Raw genomic sequence first — 13,344 nt, forward strand, 5'->3', positions numbered from 1 at the left:
GAATAGGCGTCGAGGAAACACAGTGAATCATGTCCTGCAGTTGCGTCGATAATTTGGTCCATGCGGGGCAATGGGAAAGGGATCCTTGGGGCAAGCCTTGTTGAGGTCTTTGAAGTCGACACACATGCGCCATGATTTGTCCTTTTTAGGGACCATGACCAGATTGGCTAGCCAATCCGGATGTTTGATTTCCCTAATGAACCCAGCCTCTAGTAACTTGGCTAGCTCTTCTCCCATGGCTTGACGTTTGGGTTCAGAGAATCTCCGTAGTGTCTGCTTCACGGGTTTGAATCCCTTGATTATATTGAGACTATGTTCGGCCAGTCTGCGTGGGATGCCGGGCATATCTGAAAGATGCCAGGTGAAGATATCCCAATTCTCGCGCAAGAATGCACGTAGGGCGGCGTCCACTGCCGGATCTAGCTGTGCCCCGATGGATGCTGTTTTATTAGGGTCCATCGGGTGCACTTGGAATTTTATTATTTCTTTGGCTGGTTTGAAAGAGGTGGACTTGGATCTCTTATCAAGGATCACGTTGCCTCTATCCACCATAGCTCGTAGGGTGGTTAATTCTTCTGCCACGAGGGCTTCAGATAGTGCCTCAAGGGCCAAGGATGCGGTCTTTTTTCGGCACGGAGAGCTTTGTCCGGGTCGCTTGAGATTGTAATGATTCCATTAGGGCCGGGCATTTTGAGCTTCATGTATCCATAATGGGGTATGGCTTGAAAGCATGAGAAGGCGTCCCGGCCGAGGATAGCGTGATACCCACTGTTAAAGGGGGCCCTGTCTAAGAGCAACTCTTCGGATCTATAGTTCTCAGGTGTGCCGAACACCACGTCCAGTTTGATTTTTCCCGAGTAGTGTGCCTCTTGATTGGGGATAATACCTTGAAAGGTGGTGTTACTTTGCTCGATGCGTGACCTATCCGTCTGCATCTTATCGAGTGTGTCCTCATAGATGGGGTTTAGCACCAGGGTGGCAGGTGCTCGGACGGACCGAGCCTTTGGTTCGTCTTCGGCCGTAAAGGTTATTGCCGTGTCGTTCCATGGGCTCAGTTCGGTAACTAGATGGACTTCGGCGAGGTTGCGGAGCACCCGTTTACGCCGGTTGTTAGAGGAGAAAGTCTCGAAGACTGTCAGGACGTTGAAGTTGTCCTTCTCTGGTGAATATCCTTCTGGGGTTGTGGTGAGGATTGACTCTCCACTTTTTCCTACCTGTCGGAGTACCCAGCATGCCCGGAGGTTATGCTTGGGACTGTGTGCGGAGTAGTATGGATCGGGCAGGGTTTGTCCAATAGTTCGTCATGAACGGACCTATGTCCCATGAAGGGCTTGATCTTCCTGCCCGTAGCCCGCTGGTCGGGTGACTCGCTGGGGTATATTCTTTTAGCCCGGGCCGCACTCTGCGTCAAGGTAGCAGGCTCTAGTTGAGTTTTCTGGGCCCTTGATACGTCTCCAACGTATCTACTTTTCCAAACATTTTTGCCCTTGTTTTGGACTCTAACTTGCATGATTTGAATGAAACTAACCCGGACTGACGCTGTTTTCAGCAGAACTGCCATGTGTTATTTTTGTGCAAAAACAAAAGTTCTCGGAATGACCTGAAAATCCATGGAGATAAGTTTTGGAAAATATAAAAAATACTGGCAAAAGATGAAGGTCAGGGGGCCCACACCCTATCCACGAGGGTGGGGGCGCGCCCCCTCCACTGGGCGCGCCCCCTGTCTCGTGGGCCCCCTGCTGCTCCATCGACCTCAACTCCAACTCCATATATTCCATTTCGCGGAAAAAAATCAGAGAGGAAGTTTCATCGCGTTTTACGATACGGAGCCGCCGCCAAGCGCTAAAACCTCTCGGGAGGGCTAATCTGGAGTCCGTTCGGGGCTCCGAAGAGGGGGATTCGTCGCCATCATCATCATCAACCATCCTCCATCACCAATTTCATGATGCTAACCGCCGTGCGTGAGTAATTCCATCATAGGCTTGCTGGACGGTGATGGGTTGGATGAGATTTACCATGTAATAAAGTTAGTTTTGTTAGGGTTTGATCCCTAGTATCCACTATGTTCTGAGATTGATGTTGCTATGATTTTGCTATGCTTAATGCTTGTCACTAGGGCCCGAGTACCATGATTTCAGATCTGAACCTATTATGTTTTCATGAATATATGTGAGTTCTGATCCTATCTTGCAAGTCTATAGTCACCTATTATGTGTTATGATCCGACAACCACGAAGTGACAATAATCGGGATACTTCTCGGTGATGACCGTAGTTTGAGGAGTTCATGTATTCACTATGTGTTAATGCTTTGGTCCGGTACTCTATTAAAATGAGGCCTTAATATCCCTTATTTTCCACTAGGACCCTGCTGCCACGGGAGGGTAGGACAAAAGATGGCATGCAAGTTCTTTTCCATAAGCACGTATGACTATATTTGGAATACATGCCTACATTACATTGATGAATTGGAGCTAGTTCTGTGTCACCCTATGTTATAGCTATTACATGAGGAATCGCATCCGACATAATTATCCATCACTGATCTAATGCCTACGAGCTTTTCATATATTGTGCTTCGCATATTTACTTTTCCGTTGCTACTGTTATAATCACTACAATACTTCTATCTTTACTTTTGCCACAGTTACCATTACTATCATACTACTTCGCTACTAAATACTTTGATGAAGATACTAAGCTATCTAGGTGTGGTAGAATTGAAAACTCAACTGCTAATACTTAAGAATATTCTTTGGCTCCCCTTTTGTCGAATCAAAAAATTTGGGTTGAATATTCTGCCCTCGAAAGTTGTTGCGATCCCCTACACTTGTGGGTTATCAAGACTAATTTTTGGCGCCGTTGTCGGGGAGCATAGACCTATTCTTTTAGTCACTTGGGATTTATATATGCTGATCACTATGAAGAACTTGAAAGATCAAAGAACAATAATTTATCCCTAAACTACGAGGGGAGGTAGGGAACTGCCATCTAGCTCTGCACTAGATTCTCCTTCTGTTATGAGTAAGCTTGTGACACCTAAACCTGCTACTGCTAAGAATTCTGATATGTCGCATGTTATTGATGATGCCACTTCTGCTATGCATGATACTTATGATGAAACTACTTCTATGCTTGATACTATTGTGTCATTAGGTGAATTTCTTGATGAACAACTTACTAGGGCTAGGGAGAATGAAATTAATGAGAATGAAATTATTGATGAAAGCGATGATGAAGGTTCTCCCCCTAATTATGAATTGCATGTTGTTCCTGAGGGTTATGTTACAGATGAAGAAACTGCTAGAGATTTTCTTGCTTGCAATGATAGATCAGATCTTAAGAAACTACTAGCTAAGCTGAAACAAAAGACTCTGAATGCTAGAATGAAACATGACCCTACTTTTGCCACTTCACATATCTTTGTTACCGATAATGTCGTGGAAATATCACGTCAGATGTCCTCTAGTAAGAACTTAGTCGTGCAGCCATCGCGGGGGGTTAGCTTAAAGGGGTTAAACCGGACAAAGGACACGAGGGATTTTATACTAGTTCGGCCCCTTCGATGAAGGTAAAGGCCTATGTCTAGTTGTGATGGGATTATTGGGGTCTCGCTAACCAGGGAGCTAAACAAACTATGCCTGGCTATCGAGTTGTCTTTCTTGTCCCTGAACCGCCGTCGAGTCGTCCCCTTATATACACGGGTTGACGCCCGGCCGGTCTACAGAGCCCCGAGGCCGACTCATACAAGTGTTCGGCTCGGTCTCTCCTTTCCTTATCTTACAACACAAGTTACATGACTATGGCGGTTTACCACTATGGCCCCTAATCCGCCTTTGGGCTGTGGACCTTTAAGCTTCATAGTAAAGCGCCATCTTCAGAGTCTTCGTGGGCTTCAATATAGTTGAGGGTGAACCGGCCCCTCCTGGGAGGTTTACACTCAGTAGTTATATCCCCAACATTAGGCCCCAGATTGATTTGAACATGTTCATGTCAATCTTCAACACTTAGAAAATTCCTGTAAACATCTTCCTTCATTTCTCATAAACTGCCATGATGTCTTCCCCTTTTAAACCGTCGTGACATCATCCTCTAGACATAGCAACGGATCATCATGACGTCATCTCTGTAAAAAATGAACAAAAAGATTCCCTTCATTTAATGTCATCCAGGAAATCGAGGCGACAGCTGCGCCACTTGCCGCTTTGGACTCCTCGAATCTCGCGCCTGACACTTATCCTCTGCCTTATTATAAGTAAGCCCAACGGGCCCTTTCCTCTTTCTCCTCTTTCTTCTCATCTTCTTCCTCGCGACCCAAAGTACCTCCGCGTCACCGCCGCCGTCGCTCTTCGGATCTGCACCGACCCAGGCCGCTGCATCGACCTGTTTGTTCCAGAGACCCTGTCGCGATCCTCCGCCGCCAAGTGGCCCTGGTATGTTCATGCCTCGTAACCCTAGATCTTCATTAGGATTCTCGAGTTCATCCATGTCCGCCGCTGTTCATCAGTTCTTCTGTGTTCCTCTCTCTAGTCTTTGTACTGAGTATATCTATGTACGCCTGAGAGTTTTAAACTGCGGCTAGATTCATGTTGTCACTTCTCCCAATCGTAGCATCATTCTGCTTCTGAATAAGCTCTGTCTGGTTCGTCAATGTTCCTCCTAGCACCATTGTAGGGTTCAGGAATATTTTCTTAGTTATCCATGGTAGATCCAAAATTGTACTGCAAAATTGTGAAACCTGTTTTTGTAACACTTAGTAGATTTTGAACCCTGGCCCTTTTGTCTATGGGCGGTTTAACCTTTGATAACCAATCCGCCATATACCATTAGCCCTCTCTTAAACCACCAACTGAATTTGGATGGCAATTGCCGGTTTAACACTGAATAATATGCGTAAACCGTTAATTGTAAACCGGCCTTTACTTTTCCTTCCACAGTTTTTCTTCCGGAATGGCCAAACAATTCTCTGCCTGCAATTGGGTTCCGTCAAAGGTCACTGAGACACAAATCGATGGATATGTCACCACTGGCGCTTTAGCCTCAAAAAGGGTCCTTCATTGGCGTGTTCCGGATTCGGAATGCCCTCCTGAACCTCAAGATGGAGAAGTGATTGTATTTATGCAACACTTAGACCAGGGATTTAGTCCCCCCGGATCAAAAAAATTCCGGTATGTCCTCGCAAGCTTCCAACTCCATCCACAAGATATGGGACCGAACTTCGTGTCCAATATCTGCAACTTTCAAGTATTCTGTGAAGTCTACCTTCAGGAAGAACCATTTGTGGAGTTGTTCCGGGATTTTTTCCATTTGAACCACCGTACGGAGTTCTCTGATGATCCCAACACAGAACTTGGTGGCGTTTCAATCAAGAAAAGGAAAGAAGTTGATTTCCCTCATGCAAAACACCATAGTCACCCTAAAGATTGGAACCAAACTTGGTTTTATTGCCGGAACACTGCCCCTGACGGAGAAAATCCTTTGTTGGGTTACCGCCCTCACCGGCTTAGCAACAGCCACCCATTACCTTCATGCTTGTCCGCCGCAGAGCGAAAAACCTTTGCTCCTCAAATCGCCAAGCTCCGGGCCCTCATGGCCAACAAATTGACTGGTATTGATCTCGTCCGCTGCTGGGTTTCCTGGGGCATTCTGCCTTTAAGCCGCCATCCCGGATTGATGCACGAATATACTGGCAACATCAAAGATCCTCAACGGTATCACGAGATGGTGATGACAGACCTTGAAGTTACTGAATGTGTGAAGAAGATGCTTGATGAAACAATCTCTGCATGCAGCCAAACCGGGTTGCCACCTTTTTGCGCCACCAACAAACCGCCAATGGTAATTTTAATTTAATGCTCACTATTCACCTGTGCTTTAATAATGTGTTGAGACTCCTTTCCTTTAATTCTTACAGGCCAACAGCTCTTTCTGGAAACAGACTAAACCGGTGAGGGCTCGTCCAAAGACCAAAGTCATCAAGAAAGCAGGCAAGAAGAAAACCGCCGAATCTTCTGATCCACCGGAAGATGTTGACAAATCAGATCCAGAGGTAGAACTTGATTCACTTGGTTCCTTTTTCATACATCTTATTGACAATAACTATTCCCAGGATGATGCGGCAGCCAGTCGTGCAGACCATGTTGAGGTAATCTCTCTTTCCTCCGATTCAGATCTTGTGCCGGTTCAAAGATTTCGCCGTACAGTTCGGAAAGTGAAATACTCTCACCCTCTTGCTTATCTGGATCCAAAATTTTCTTTGAAGACACAGCAAGCTGAAGAACGTCGGACAACCCGGCACAGTGGCCAGCAGATCACCTCTTCCGGTTTACCGGATACGACAAACCAGAAATGTCGCCCAGAGGTTACTTGTTCTCCTGAAAAACTTTATCCTTTGAAGGGTTTCTTCAGAGACCCACTTAATCCGTCTGATCCCAATTACCAGGCGTCTTCCAACTCGTCTGGCGGTTCATCAACCACTCAGCTGCCTCCCCTGAAAACCGTTCCTGGGTAAGTACATTACTCTTCATGTTTGTCCTTCACAGTTCGGTTTACCGTGCTAATCTTTGTTGTGATGTCACAGTGCCAAAGCTCGCCTGAGGAAGAAGGCTAAAACTAGTGCCCCCATTGGTGAAGCGGAACTGGAGAGGGCTGCTAAGGACACCGGTATATGTACTGATGTTATGGATGATTCCATCCCGCAAGGTGCAAATACTGAGGCTAATCCGCCAGAGGCTGATCCGGCAATCCATACTGATCCGTCGAGCCCTCGTACTACCCCTCCACCAAGTCCGGCTGCTGATCTGCCAAGCCCGGCAGCTAACCCGCCAAGTCCAGCCAGGGGTGCCAGCAAACCGCCAAGCCCATCAAAGAATGATGATGATGATGTTGTAATTACTGGCACGGGTCACACCAGTCCTGCCAATCCGGTTATCTTGGCCAAACATACCGCTAAGGAGGAATTCGCCGCTATGGGCAAGGGGAAGGGGAAGACAGATTTATCCCACTATGTCAATCTGAGCGCTGAAGAGCTTCATTCCTGTTATTTAAACCGTATGTACACCAGCCGCGACCTGGAAGATGGTTTGGTAAATCTGATGAAGGAGCGTTATGAGGTATGAATACTTTTGAAACTTGTTCAATCATGTAGTTTTTCCATTGTAGCCCCCAAGGGCCGGTTTATCTCCTGAAGATAAGCTGGGTCTTTGATGTAAAGAACACTTCAATCGTAGTAACTCCCAAGGGCCGTTTTGTCTTCTTGAAGACAAACCGGGACTGTGTGTCCCTGTTGAACAGCCTTTCCTTTATGACACTGAACGAACATTAGCCCCCAAGTGCCAAGCTTAATACCTGGATTGAGCCTTGGGACTTTGAAAAATATTCACTTTAAAAAGCAATCCTGATTAGCCCCCAAGTGCCAAGTGTTTAATTGATTATGTGCTTGGGACTTTAAGAAATATGTAACTGTTGTATCATCTTACTTTGCAGGCTGACATGAAGACCAAAGAGTCCCAAACCTCCGATCTCCAAGAAATCCTCAAGCTACAGCAAGAAGAAACCTCTAAAGCCAAAGAAGAGCTCAAGGGTGCGTTGGCAACCATGGAAAAACATAAAGAGGGCTTCAAAACAGATCGCACCAACTGGGAGACTGAAAGGGCTGTTTTATTGAAGTGGGCGGAAGATGCTGAAGCAGCCCTTAAACCGGTTGAAGAAGAGCTGACGGGTCTGAAGCATCAAGTGAATTCCATCACAGCTGCCGTGTTTGGTAAGTACCTTAGAACACGTGCTCTGTAGTACTATGAACTCCGCCGGTTTAACTTAAATTTCTTAAATCGTCGCAGGCCATCGCATTGCTCATCTGGGAACAGATATGCAGATGAAATTGAAGGCGGCTTATACACTGATTGAACAACTATACACCGGTGCCCAACGGGTTATTTTTGCAGTCTCCTATAATGAATCGGCACCAACACTGATCAAGGATACCTTAGCGAGTTTATCCATGACACCGGCCCAGGTAGAGGAAGTGAAGCGGTCTGCTGCCAGGGCTGGCGCTTTACTGGCACTGACCCGGGCCAAAGCATGGATATCTGACTTGGATCCAGTTGACATTGCCAAGGGATTTCCAGATGAACAGGCAGACAGATCAGCATTTGATAATGACACACTCAAAGCTCTGACAAAGGAGATGCGTCCACTGTCCAGTCAACTGGCTGCAGAAGCTAGCCTTACTGTTCATCAGTCTTTTTATGATGAAGAGAACCATCGAGTTGACACGACGGTGACAGAGACACAAAATCTTATCCCGCCAATTCATCAGCACACTTACGCCCCTGGTAATGACCCGTCCAATCTGATAGGTGAAGAGGCTGTCTTTCAGGCGTTAACCCGGATTGACTGGACCACCCATGACTTCCAACCACTGGGTGGAGAGGAGGAGGTTGAACCGGCGCCTGAAGATCCTTCCACTTCACGTCGTCTGGGCAGCGAGTCTTAATCTGGCATTTATGTTTCTGTGATAAACTTTTAGTGTGCAAGAACAATCAGCTTTCTGGGCCTCAAAGTGCCTTGTAATAGGCTAGTTAAAACTTGGTGGTTTGTTGTGCTGATGCACTAGTTGTGTTGAACCGCCATAACACATGCAATGTTTGCTTATGCTGTGATAACACGACTCTGAATCCTGCAGAAAGAAAGTTTGTCCTGGCGGTTTACCGCTGGACGGGTCATAATACCCAAGATAAAGCCTGATTGACAATCAAACCTTAAGAAATATGAAATAACTCATACCTGTGATGTGATATCACTTTAGTTGGTTTACCAACGTTGATTGAATTAAGGGCGAAGACCCAAATCTTGAATTTTGTACAACCTCACCTTGTACTGATGGTGTATAAGTCATGCCGGCTTATGATGAACACCAGATGATCAAAACTGGCGACAAGTAGTCAAAGCCAGGCCGGGTTAATAAACTCCAGTTTAATAATAAGGCTCGTCAATTTTTAGTTCATATCTAAGTTGGGTTAACAAACACCGGGTTAATGATGACTAAAAAGCCATACCAGATCAAAGATACCGATTTAACATAGAAGTCATCAAAAGAAAAATAATGACAAACGCAAATAAAACCGTGTAGTCGAGGCTTTTCGAGGGCTGCCAGGCCCAAATTCGAGGCTTTTCATGGGCTGCTAGGCCGCTGAGTTAAACCATTTGACAAAGCCTTTTAAGATGGGCCTCCAACTAACCAATCACCGTTTTAACTTTGACAAGTTCAGGGTCTCAATGAGAGTAACTGTCAAATGTTCGAAGGTTCATGCCAGGATTACCTGGATAGGAGTGGCTTACTTGATGAAGGCAGGTTAACCCGGGGTTTTAGGTAAATATACCAGGCTTCCAAGCCGTAGGTCGATACCCGGCTACAAGGTTCCTTTCGAACTCTTTGTTACTTTACACAAAGATCCCCCAAGTAACGTGATGAGCTGTGCTCATTGGGTGCCTATGTTTGAGCTGTGCAAAGCATCCAGACTCTCTTTGGCCCCTTGGGTGTGAAGCTCCCAAGCTGTAATGTGGCATGATAGCAAGTTTAACAGGTAGTACTCCACTTTGGCAACTGAAGCCCCCATGTAACTCAAAGGATATTTGAGAAAAAACAGCAGAGGCCCTTCTTATAGCAAGGATGCTGGTTTATTTTATTGATCATAATATATACATTGTCGAAATATGTACATAAGAAAAGCCTATGGCTCAAGTTTAGTAAGGCCGTAGGAGAGCTATGTTCCACGGCCGCCGGGTCTCCTCCTCAGAAGTGCGTGAGTTGTCTCGAACGTCAATGAGGTAGTATGATCCGTTGTGCAGATTTTTGCTGACCACAAAGGGCCCTTCCCAAGGTGGGGATAACTTGTGCATGTCGGTTTGATCCTGGATGAGCCGGAGCACCAAATCGCCTTCTTGAAAGGTCCGTGTCCTGACCCGGCGGTTGTGATAACGCCGCAGGTCTTGCAGATAAACCGCCGAACGGGCTACAGCCATACCCCATTTTTCATCTAACAGGTCCAACGCCTCCTGGCGTGCTTGCTCATTGTCTGCTTCAACATAATTAGCAACCCGGGGCGAATCGTGACGTATATCACTTGGGAGGACCGCCTCTGCCCCGTACACCATGAAGAAAGGCGTGTAACCCGTCGATCTGTTGGGAGTGGTGTTGATGCTCCATAACACAGAAGGTAATTCCTCCACCCAACAACCCGGCATCCGCTTTAAAAGGACCATAAGCCGGGGTTTAATACCCTTCAAGATTTCTTGATTAGCTCTCTCCGCTTGACCATTGGTCTGGGGGTTCACCACAGATGCTAAGTCAAGCCGGATGTGTCCTCTCTGACAAAAATCTTCCATCTCACCTTTAGAGAGGTTTGTGCCATTATCCGTGATGATGTTGTGTGGAAAACCAAAGCGGAAGATAATGTTTTTGAGAAATTGAACCGTCGTAGACACATCACACTTGCTAACAGGCTCTGCTTCAACCCACTTGGTAAACTTGTCAACCGCCACTAGCAGGTGGGTCTTCTTATCCTTGGAGCGTTTAAAGGGTCCCACCATGTCAAGCCCCCAAGTGGCAAACGGCCAAGTGATGGGAATCATCCTTAATTCTTGAGCCAGAACATGGGCTTTGCGTGAAAACTTTTGACAAGCGTCACATCGCTTTACCAGATCCTCCGCATCAGCATGAGCTGTCAACCAGTAGAATCCATGACGAAAAGCTTTTGCAACCAAGGACTTTGAACCGGCATGGTGACCACAATCCCCTTCATGAATTTCCCGTAGGATCTCTTGGCCTTCTTCCGGAGAAACACAACGCCGAAATACGCCTAAAACGCTGCAGCGGTGTAACTCGCCATTGTGAATAACCATGGACTGGGACCGCCGGACTATCTGCCGAGCCAGGACTTCATCATCTGGTAACTCGCCCCGGTTCATATACGCCAGATATGGAACCATCCAATCCGGCACAACATGTAAAGCGGACACCAATTGAGCCTCCGGATCAGGAACAGCCAAATCCTCCTCTGTAGGCAACTTAACAGACGGGTTATGCAAGATATCTAAAAAGGTATTGGGAGGTACCGATTTACACTGAGATCCAAGCCGGCTTAAAGCATCTGCTTCTTCATTTTTGGGTCGATCGATATGCTCAACCTGATACCCTTTGAAGTAACCCGCCACAATATCCACCTCACGTTTGTAAGCCGCCATAAGTGGATCCTTAGAATCCCAACTGCCAGAAACTTGCTGAGCCACCAGATCAGAGTCTCCAAAGCATCGTACCCGGCTTAAGTTCATCTCCTTGGCCACGCGGAGCCCATGGAGTAGAGCCTCATACTCAGCTGCATTGTTAGTATAGGAGAACATTAAATGGAGGACATAACGAATCTTATCACCTCGAGGGGAAGTAAGAACAACTCCAACCCCCGAGCCCTCCAATTGCCTGGATCCATCGAAGTGAATAGTCCAGTATGTATTATCCGGTTTGTCCTCTGGCGCTTGTAACTCGGTCCAGTCATTGATGAAGTCCACAAGTGCCTGAGATTTTATGGTTGTTCGGGGCACATACTTCAGACCATGTGGACCAAGTTCAATTGCCCATTTTGCAACCCGGCCAGTTGCTTCCCTGTTCTGAATTATATCACCCAACGGAGCTGAACTGACAACCATAATGGGGTGGCCTTGGAAATATTGTTTGAGCTTCCGACTTGCCATAAAAACCCCATATACGAGCTTCTGCCAATGTGGATATCGCTGCTTTGACTCGATAAGCACCTCACTGATATAGTAAACTGGATGTTGAACCGGGTACTCCTTACTAGCCTCCTTGCACTCCACCACAATTGCCACACTGACAGCACGGGCATTAGCAGCCACGTACAACAACAAGGGCTCCGTGTCAACCGGAGCAGCAAGGATCGGCTGTTCAGCCAACTGCCGCTTCAAGTCCTCAAACGCCGCATTAGCTACATCACTCCAGACAAAGGTGTCTGTTTTCTTCAACATCTGATATAGAGGGATCGCCTTCTCTCCCAAACGGCTGATAAACCGGCTTAGGGCTGCAATCCGCCCTGCTAGACGCTGAACATCATTGATGCACACCGGTTTAGCCAAATATGTAATCGCTTTGATCTTCTCTGGATTAGCCTCAATGCCTTTGTTGGACACCAGAAAGCCTAGAAGCTTGCCTGCTGGAACACGAAAGACACACTTGTCCGGATTGAGCATCATCTTGTAAACCCGCAGATTGTCAAAGGTCTCCTTGAGATCATCTATCAGTGTCTCCTTCTTCTTGGATTTTACCACAATGTCATCAACATAGGCATGAACATTGCGCCCAATCTGAGTGTGAAGACAATTATGTACACAGCACTGATAAGTTGCCTGGGCACTCTTGAGCCCAAAGGGCATAGAAACGTAGTAGAAGGCTCCAAAGGGAGTGATGAAGGCGGTCTTCTCCTGGTCCTTAACTGCCATTTTGATCTGATGATAGCCTGAATAAGCATCCAAAAAACTCAAACGCTCACAACCCACCGTTGCATCAATGATCTGATCAATATGCGGGAGAGCAAAAGGATCGGCCGGACAAGCTTTGTTCAAATCTGTGTAATCCACACACATGCGCCAAGTGCCGGTTTTCTTAAGAACAAGCACCGGATTAGCCAACCACTCAGGGTGAAACACTTCAACAATAAACCCAGCAGCCAACAGCCGGGCTACCTCTTCACCAATTGCCTTGCGTCTTTCCTCGTTAAAGCGACGAAGAAATTGCTTGACCGGTTTAAACTTGGGATCAATATTGAGAGTGTTCTCAGCGAGTTCCCTCGGTATACCTGGCATGTTAGAGGGCTTCCATGCAAAAATGTCCCGGTTCTCACGGATGAACTCGATGAGCACGCTTTCCTATTTCGGATCCAGATTTGTGCTGATGCTAAACTGCTTGGATGAATCGCCAGGAACAAAGTCAACAAGTTTAGTCTCATCAGCCGGTTTGAAATGCAGGGTTGGGCCATGCTCAGTGGTAGGCTTCTTAAGAGGGGTCATGTCTGCCAGATCAACATTTTCCTTATAAAACTTCAGCTCCTCTGTAGCACAAACCGACTCAGCATAGGCCGCATCACCTTCCTCGCAATCCAAAGCGATTTTGCGACTTCCGTGAACTGTAATGGTCCCTTTATGACCCGGCATCTTGAGTTTCAAGTAAATATAACAAGGCCTCGCCATGAACTTTGCATAAGCCGGTCGCCCAAATAGTGCGTGGTACGGGCTCTGGATCCTCACCACTTCAAAGGTCAAGGTCTCCGACCAGGAA

This window comes from Triticum dicoccoides, chromosome 1B (genome assembly GCF_002162155.2).
Source record: "Triticum dicoccoides isolate Atlit2015 ecotype Zavitan chromosome 1B, WEW_v2.0, whole genome shotgun sequence".
Classification (NCBI taxonomy): Eukaryota; Viridiplantae; Streptophyta; class Magnoliopsida; order Poales; family Poaceae; genus Triticum; species Triticum dicoccoides.